Below are 7,837 nucleotides of genomic sequence, written 5' to 3' on the forward strand. Positions count from 1 at the left end.
CAATGCTGGAAAACAAGAAGTTTTGAATTATTCAGTATTGCAATACATCTCACTTGCATATTGGAATTCCTAAGTATTCTCCCACATGTTTCACCTCTCTTTTGAGGCAGTGCATTAGGTATAATTGTATTCAGATTTTTTGCAAACATAAGTAGTATATCTTTTCTTCTTTTATCCAATTGTTGAAGATTAAGCAAATTAATTGATTGATCATAAGATAAAAAAGTTTGACCAAGGATGATTCTACATGCTCGCTTCTGAATAGATTCAATTTGACTCGAGGTCGTTTAAAACCATTATCTTAAGAAACTTTAAACAATCAGCATTAGTTATATTTTTTTAGATGTGTATAAGAGACAGGGACTGGGATGGCAATATTTTGTTCTATATTGCAGACTGGTTCAATTACAGTACTTATTTGGCCGCGAGGTGTGTTTATGGAGATTTTGTGTAGGGCAAGACTGCCATATCATCCCAGACATGTTTAATGATCTTGTTCGGAACTTAATTCGTTCTCGGGATAATGTGTACGTCTGGAAGCCATCTGGCCTCCAGAGGGAATTTAGAGAAATTTTGCCAGATGGTGTTCACCTTAATGTGACAGCACAAATTATATAAGTATTCCTGTTGTGGCATTGATGTTGAGCTGGGTAGAGAACCAGGCGAAGTTTCGACAGTAACAGAAATTTGTGAGCTTGTCTGAAAAACAATAAAGAAAATCCAACTCAACAGTGACCAGAGAAATCGCTAGAAAAAATTACCAGGTGATCGACTTCAACTGCTTAAATTGAAGTTGGATTTTATTTTTGTGAACTTGTACATTTAACTGTAGAGGAGTAGAGAACTGCTGTACATAACTATAGAACTTAATTGAAACCAACCAACTGGGGGAAAAGGATAAGAAAAGGAACGCAAGGAATTGATCTGTTAGTTAGAAAACATTTTAAAATAAAGCCTACTAAAGGGCAAAGAGAAGAATTGTGATATGAGGACGATAGAGGGAGCAGTAAAGTCAAGGTACCAGGTTAAGACCATGAGGACAAAGAGGGATCAGAACTGGTTTAGTCACGATACCAACCAGGAATAAGACCAGGAACAAGACATAGCAGGACTGAAATAGAAATAGAATAGAAATGACTGACTGACCTTTGCCAAGACAATAACGTTAAGTTATAATTGCATTATGCTGTTTTAATTTTCAATCAACACATATCTATCATTTTTAAGTAACACAGGTTGTAATATGGCATCAGTGTGTATAAGAGACAGGGACAAATTTGATATGAATAATTCATGTAATTCGTTTCCATAATTAAGAAATTACGATTTGTATATATCATGTATAGTAATTAGCTGCAAGCAAAGCACAACAGCCTAAACCACTGTCCCAAATAGGTGTGTACCTCCAACTAATGACTACCTGTACCTGTATAAATGCAGAGATCCCAATTCTCCCGAGAATTGCGGGTTTCTCCCGATTTTTTAGGCCGTCTCCCGCCCTCCCGATTTTTATTAATATCTCCCGATTTTTTTAAATATCCCGAAAATTTCACGAAAAATGTGATTTTCACCATGTCATAGAGCTATGAAACAAAATTTCTTATCTTAAGCCAATATACTATGGCGCTCGCTCAGCCATAAAATGTCATAAACAAGGTCAGGGAGTTGTTATTTAAGTTGTTTATCAAAATAACAACCCAGGGCAAGGCAGGCCTAGATCCGTGGTAGAACCGCCTTGTTTATCCTCAATGTTACGATCTTTTGCATCCAGTGCCGGCCGACCTCACTCAATGAGATGGATGTCAGTTGAGTAAATAAATTTCAACAAATAGTAACGAAATCAGAAATCACATGGGAATGGATGGGGCCCGAAGTTTTCGCCGCGAAGATTTGGAACAGAATCGGTGCATAAAAAATACTTTTTCATTCAAGTAAGCTTCAGTTCTTTAAACAATACTAAAAAAATTATAGTTAATAGGTTTTGGTACTAAGCAGTCTTCCGAAAAATGAAGTTTATTTTAATATCGATCCCGAAATACATGTAGGGCTTAGGCCTAGGCTCTATCTGCAACACTGCTGGGTATGTACTGTATGTGTGTTGTGTTGGGTGGGCGTGTGTGTAGTGGTCGTTGTGACTCTGTGGTATTAGGCCTAGTTACGCACGTATAGATAGATGGAGCCTTGCGAGGCAGGATTTAATGTTTTTTTCATGGCATTATGTACCAGTTCTTATAGGCTAGACATATATAAATGCTGACTTAAAACATGTAGTATGATTTACTAACTAAATTAAAATATATATATATTTTTTTAATTTTTCAGCAAATGTGTGAATCTTGCAAGTTGCAGTTACCTTGCTAGAATTCTATGTTCTTTGATGAGATGTAATAAATCAGCCATAGCCTCTAACATACCAATGAACCAAGCAAAGCCTTGACAAACAATACGTCAGAAACCACTATCTTGCCCCTGGCTCCAGTGGTAGCGGACTTGATTGATCAAGGCGATGGTGACGATACAGCAACTAGTCAACACTCTAACCATGTGTGATTCCCTCCCCTTGAAGCCTGTGACTAACAAAGGGCTTTTGGTTCCAGTGGAATCGTGAGGTGCTGCCACATTGCTGCCAATTATAAGAGAATGGATTGCTTTAGGTTTCATTGTGTATTCTGATATGTGGAGAGCAAACAATCAAATTGCACCGATTCCAGGACAAAACTACCAACTTGGTACTGTAAACCGTACACGACACTTCGTTGACCCAAAGACTGGAGTAACAATTAATTATGCAGAGGCCATGTTGTCGCATGCAAAAGCTAAAATCAAGTCAATGATTACATGGCAGAGTTCATGTTGTTATGTGTATCACCATTTTATAGCTTTTGGCACCAAATTGCATCAGAGTTGTATATCGGTCATTTGACACTTTCAAAGTCCCTGAACTAATATAGACATTATTATTGTTATATGTTAAAGCTACCAAATATTAACATACACCTACATTATTATTATTATTATATTACTGTCTCTTATACACATCTAGATGTGTATAAGAGATATATATTGAGCTAAATAAATTGAGTTTTACATTTTAAAATTTATTTTATTATGTTTCTTGTGAAAGGAGAAATTGGTAACACATGCTGAAATCTCATAATTGGATGTAGTAAGTAAACTAATGTTGTTACATTGTTAGAAACTACCTCTTTGATAAAGCAAGCTGTGTTAATGCTATTTTTTAGGAAGTACAAGTAATTATTCAAATGTGTATGTTTCTTGTTAACAAAGGTGGCAGAAATGCTATCTTTAAAAGTATTATAATAAAATTGTATTTTTCTTGTTAAAGAAGGCACGGGCAAGTCAAACTGCGTCAATGCATCTTCTGAACATGTAATTGATGAAGTTTTACAGAAATGGTGTGTAGACAAATTATATTATAATTACATTTAGGCTACGTGCATTTGTGAATGAAGGATATGAGAAAAACGAATGGTGTCAAAGACATCCTTAGGAAGACAAGCACAAGTTAGCAGTAAAACTGTGCAAAACGTATGTTTCTTGTGAAAAAAAGTAGTTGGTAACAGAAGTTGAAATACCATGGAAGAAAAAACAAGGTTTCATTTTTAAAAGCTATTGTATTCCAATATTCTGGTTTATACAGTATATTAGGAAGTATATGAAATTGTTCACCAAAACAAGGTTTTAGAAGTAAAAACAATTAAAAAAAAAGATTTGCTGCCAAAGGCAACCCAAGGCTGAATATGTGGAGGTGGATTATTAATTGACAACGCCCATTTAACATTTTCCAAAACTGGCCATATACTTCTGACATAATTTTCCTACACATAGGCGAAAATTATATAGAACAAAAAATACGCCAGAAACAACTATCTTGCCCCTGGCTCCAGTGGTAGCGGACTTGATTGATCAAGGCAATGGTGACGATACAGCAACTAGTCGACACTCTAACCATGTGCGATTCCCTCCCCTTGAAGCCTGTGACTAAGAAAGGGCTTTTAGTTCCAGTAGAATCTCTAGGTGCTGCCACATTGCTGCCAATTATAAGAGAATGGATTGCTTTAGGTTTCATTGTGTATTCTGATATGTGGAGAGCAAACAATCAAATTGCACCGATTCCAGGACAAAACTACCAACTTGGTACTGTTAACCGTACACGACACTTCGTTGACCCAAAGACTGGAGTAACAATTAATTATGCAGAGGCCATGTTGTCGCATGCAAAAGCTAAAATCAAGTCAATGATTACATGGCAGAGTTCATGTTGTTATGTGTATCACCATTTTATAGCTTTTGGCACCAAATTGCATCAGAGTTGTATATCGGTCATTTGACACTTTCAAAGTCCCTGAACTAATATAGACATTATTATTGTTATATGTTAAAGCTACCAAATATTAACATACACCTACATTATTATTATTATTATATTATGAACAATGGAAAATTAAAAATCAATAGTTTAATTAGTATTGGTTCTTGTAAAGGAAGGATAAAGCAAAACAAATTGTGTCAATAGCATTCTAATGAAGTAAACAATAAGTAAACAATATACCTCTGCATTCATTAGAATGAATAAGTAAACAAAATGCAGAGGTATATTCATTAAAAAAAAATTCATTTCTTTTGTTTGAACTTCTTATTGAAATTACAATAAACAATCTTAATACAAATCATGTCCTGGGAATATTTAGTATTGTTCCAGGAAAAGAGGGGGTGGGTAAATCAAGTTATGTCAACGCCATTTTAATGAATGAATAAGTAAACAAAATATTGTTATATTCACTAAAAGATTTGTTTGATGACCATTTCTTTTGCTTGAACTTCCTACTGAAATTACCATACACAATCTTACAAATTATGCAAGTATTCCTGGGAATATTTAGTATTGTTCCAGGAAAAGAGGGGGTAGGGAAGACAAGTTAAGTCAATGGCATTGTAATGAATAAATACATTAAAATATGTTCTAGATGGAAATTTTGTTTGTTTCTATTTTCTCTATGCTTGAAGTACTTTAATATTGAAATTACAATAAACAATCTAAGAAATTATGTAAGTATTCCTCAGAATATTTAGCATTTTGTTACTTAGTCAAGAGGGCGTGGGAAATACAAATTGTGTCATTTAAACATGTTTACAGCAATTTTTGATGGTCATTTCTATTGCTTGAACATAAACTTCAAAATAGAGAAATCATTAGTTTTATTTCTTAGTATTGTTCCTGGTAAAGGAAGGATTTGGCAAAACAGGTTGTCAATGGCATTCTAATGAATTTACTATACACAACGTTTCTATAGTTTTTAAAGGATGTTTACGATATTAATTTCTTTTGCTTGAACTTCTTATTGAGATTACAATAAACAATCTAACAAATTGTGTAATTATTCCTGGGAATATTTAGCATTATATGTCGCTTTCCCCTCGGCTTTGATTCATCGGCCACCGCGACCTGTCGCTAGGGATTCGTGTGAGGATGCGCCCTTTTCTCAGACGCAAGTCCAATTTTTAAGAGCTAATTCAAGGCGTAGTCGCTCCGAACCGACCGGTTAGGCCTCGGTCACGTTCTCCTGTGCATAGTCCCATATCGGAGTCGTCCCGGGACTCTAGTCCAGTGCGGGACATGGATGTTTTGTCCATCCGGGCAGAGAGTAATCTGTCGGATGGGGCGCCAGTGCAGCCGGTTCCTCCCGCTGTAGCCCCTCCTCAGGAAGAGCCGTTAAAGCCCAATTGTTGGGAAAAACAGGTTGTGTGAATGGCATTTAATGAATGAAAGTAAAGTAAATGTTTTCATATACAGTACTTTAAAATATATTCTTGCAGTTACTTTCCCTATGCTTGAGGTACTTATTGAAGTTCGAATATTAAAACAATCTAATCAAATTATGTATGTATTCCTAGGAATATTTGGCATTGACACTAATAAAAAAAGCATCGGATAGACACATTTATGGCTTAAAAACAAATTATGCAAGTATTCCTGGAAATATTTAGTGTTGTTTCAGGTAAAGAGGGTTTTGGAAAAACATGTTGTCTCAATGGCTTTCTAATGATGGAAAGGGTTTTCATATTCTTTCTTGATGGCAATTTCTTTTGTTTGAACTTCCCATAAACACTCTTACAAATTATGTTAGTATTCCTTGAAATATTTAATATTGTTCCAGGTAATTAGTAATGAATGAAAGTAAACTAAATGTTTTCATATACTTTAAAATATATTCTTGCAGTTATTTTCCCTATGCTTGAAGTACTTATTGAAGTTCGAATATTAAAACAATCTAATCAAATTATGTATGTATTCCTAGGAATATTTGGCATTGACACTAATAAAGAAAGCATCGGATAGACACATTTATGGCTTAAAAACAAATTATGCAAGTATTCCTGAAAATATTTAGTGTTTCAGGTAAAGAGGGTTTCGGAAAATCATGTTGTGTCAATGGCTTTCTAATGATGGAAAGGGTTTTCATATTCTTTCTTGATGGCAATTTCTGTTGTTTGTACTTCCCATAAACACTCTTACAAATTATGTTAGTATTCCTTGAAATATTTAATATTGTGCCAGGTAATTAGTAAAGAAGGCATCAGACAGACACATTTATGGCTTAAAAAAAGACAAGTTGTGTACAAATTATGCAAGTATTCCTCGAAATGTTATGTCAATGGCATTCTAATGATTGAAAATGTTTTCATATTCTTTAAGAGATGTTCTTGATGGCCATTTTTTTTGCTTGAACTTTCCATAAACAATCTTAAAAATTACATTAGCATTCCTTATTTAATATTGTTCCAGGTAAAGAGAGGGTGGGAATGAATAAGCTTTTTTTCTTTCAAATTATGTAATTATTCCTGGGAATATTTAGCATTGTTCTGAGAAAAGAATGAACGGGCAAAACAAGTTGTGTTCATTGTATTAACCCAACGGCCTCACAACAGGCGATAAAATGTCAAAAAATTTGTGAAACAGTCTTTGGTGCTACAGACAGCAAGGACAAATTTGATATGAATAATTCATGTAATTCGTTTCCAAATTTCTACAGTTTCTGTAGATTCTAGCAGTGAATCTGTCGATGATACAGGTGATTTTTTTTGCTGTCAAGCAGTTTTATTTCATGAAAGACAATCATTGTTGTTACAATTATTTACAAACTGACTTATATGGGGTATACTGTAAATGACTTATTGTTACAAAAAACACATTTTAGAGTGATGTTTTTGTTCATTTTATGTATCTTCATTATCACATGAAAAAAACAACATCCCATATGAATTTCTTGAAGAAAAAGTAAATATTTTACAGAATTTATATAAAAAAAAAGGAAAATTCAAGTTGAACGCCACCACCTAATTGTGAACATTTTTAATTTTCACCACATAGGAAGGCCTCTTTTCCACCCCAACACTCAAAAAGAATGTCAAAATCACCTCTTTTAGTATTTTTTGGCATTTATTCCAAAATCACCTTTTTCCCTAAAAAAAAAAGGCCCAGCACAGGGGGTGCGTTTACATGCAGCAGTGAAAGAGTTAAGGAAAGATTTAGCAAAACAAGTTGTAAATATTCAGTACAGTATTGTCCTCGGAAAAGAAGATGTGGGAAAGACAATTTGTGTCAATTGCATTGCAATTATTGAATACGTAAACTAAATGCTTTTGTAATCCTCAAAAGATGTTCTTGATGACCATTTCTTTTCCTTGAACTTCTTATTGAAATTACAATTAAAAACAAAATCTTACAAATTATGTAAAGTATTCCTGGGAATATTTAGTATTGTTTCTGGGTAAAGAGGGAGTTGGAAAAACAAGATGTGTCAATTGCATTGCA

General features: G+C 34.3%; 1 long non-coding RNA gene across 1 annotated transcript in view; it reads left to right on the top strand.

Annotated features, from left to right (window-relative positions):
* LOC117114048 overlaps positions 1-7,323 on the top strand; it is an 8,325-nt gene extending 1,002 nt beyond the window's left edge. The window contains exon 2 of the long non-coding RNA XR_004446290.1: positions 6,952-7,323. This is a non-coding gene — a long non-coding RNA (uncharacterized LOC117114048). The remainder of the gene's footprint in view (positions 1-6,951) is intronic.
* Positions 7,324-7,837: the final 514 nt, after the last annotated feature.

The sequence above is a fragment of the Anneissia japonica genome, unplaced genomic scaffold, assembly GCF_011630105.1.
Source record: "Anneissia japonica isolate Jap-2015-1 unplaced genomic scaffold, ASM1163010v1 scaffold288282_len32542_cov153, whole genome shotgun sequence".
In the NCBI taxonomy this organism is placed as follows: Eukaryota; Metazoa; Echinodermata; class Crinoidea; order Comatulida; family Comatulidae; genus Anneissia; species Anneissia japonica.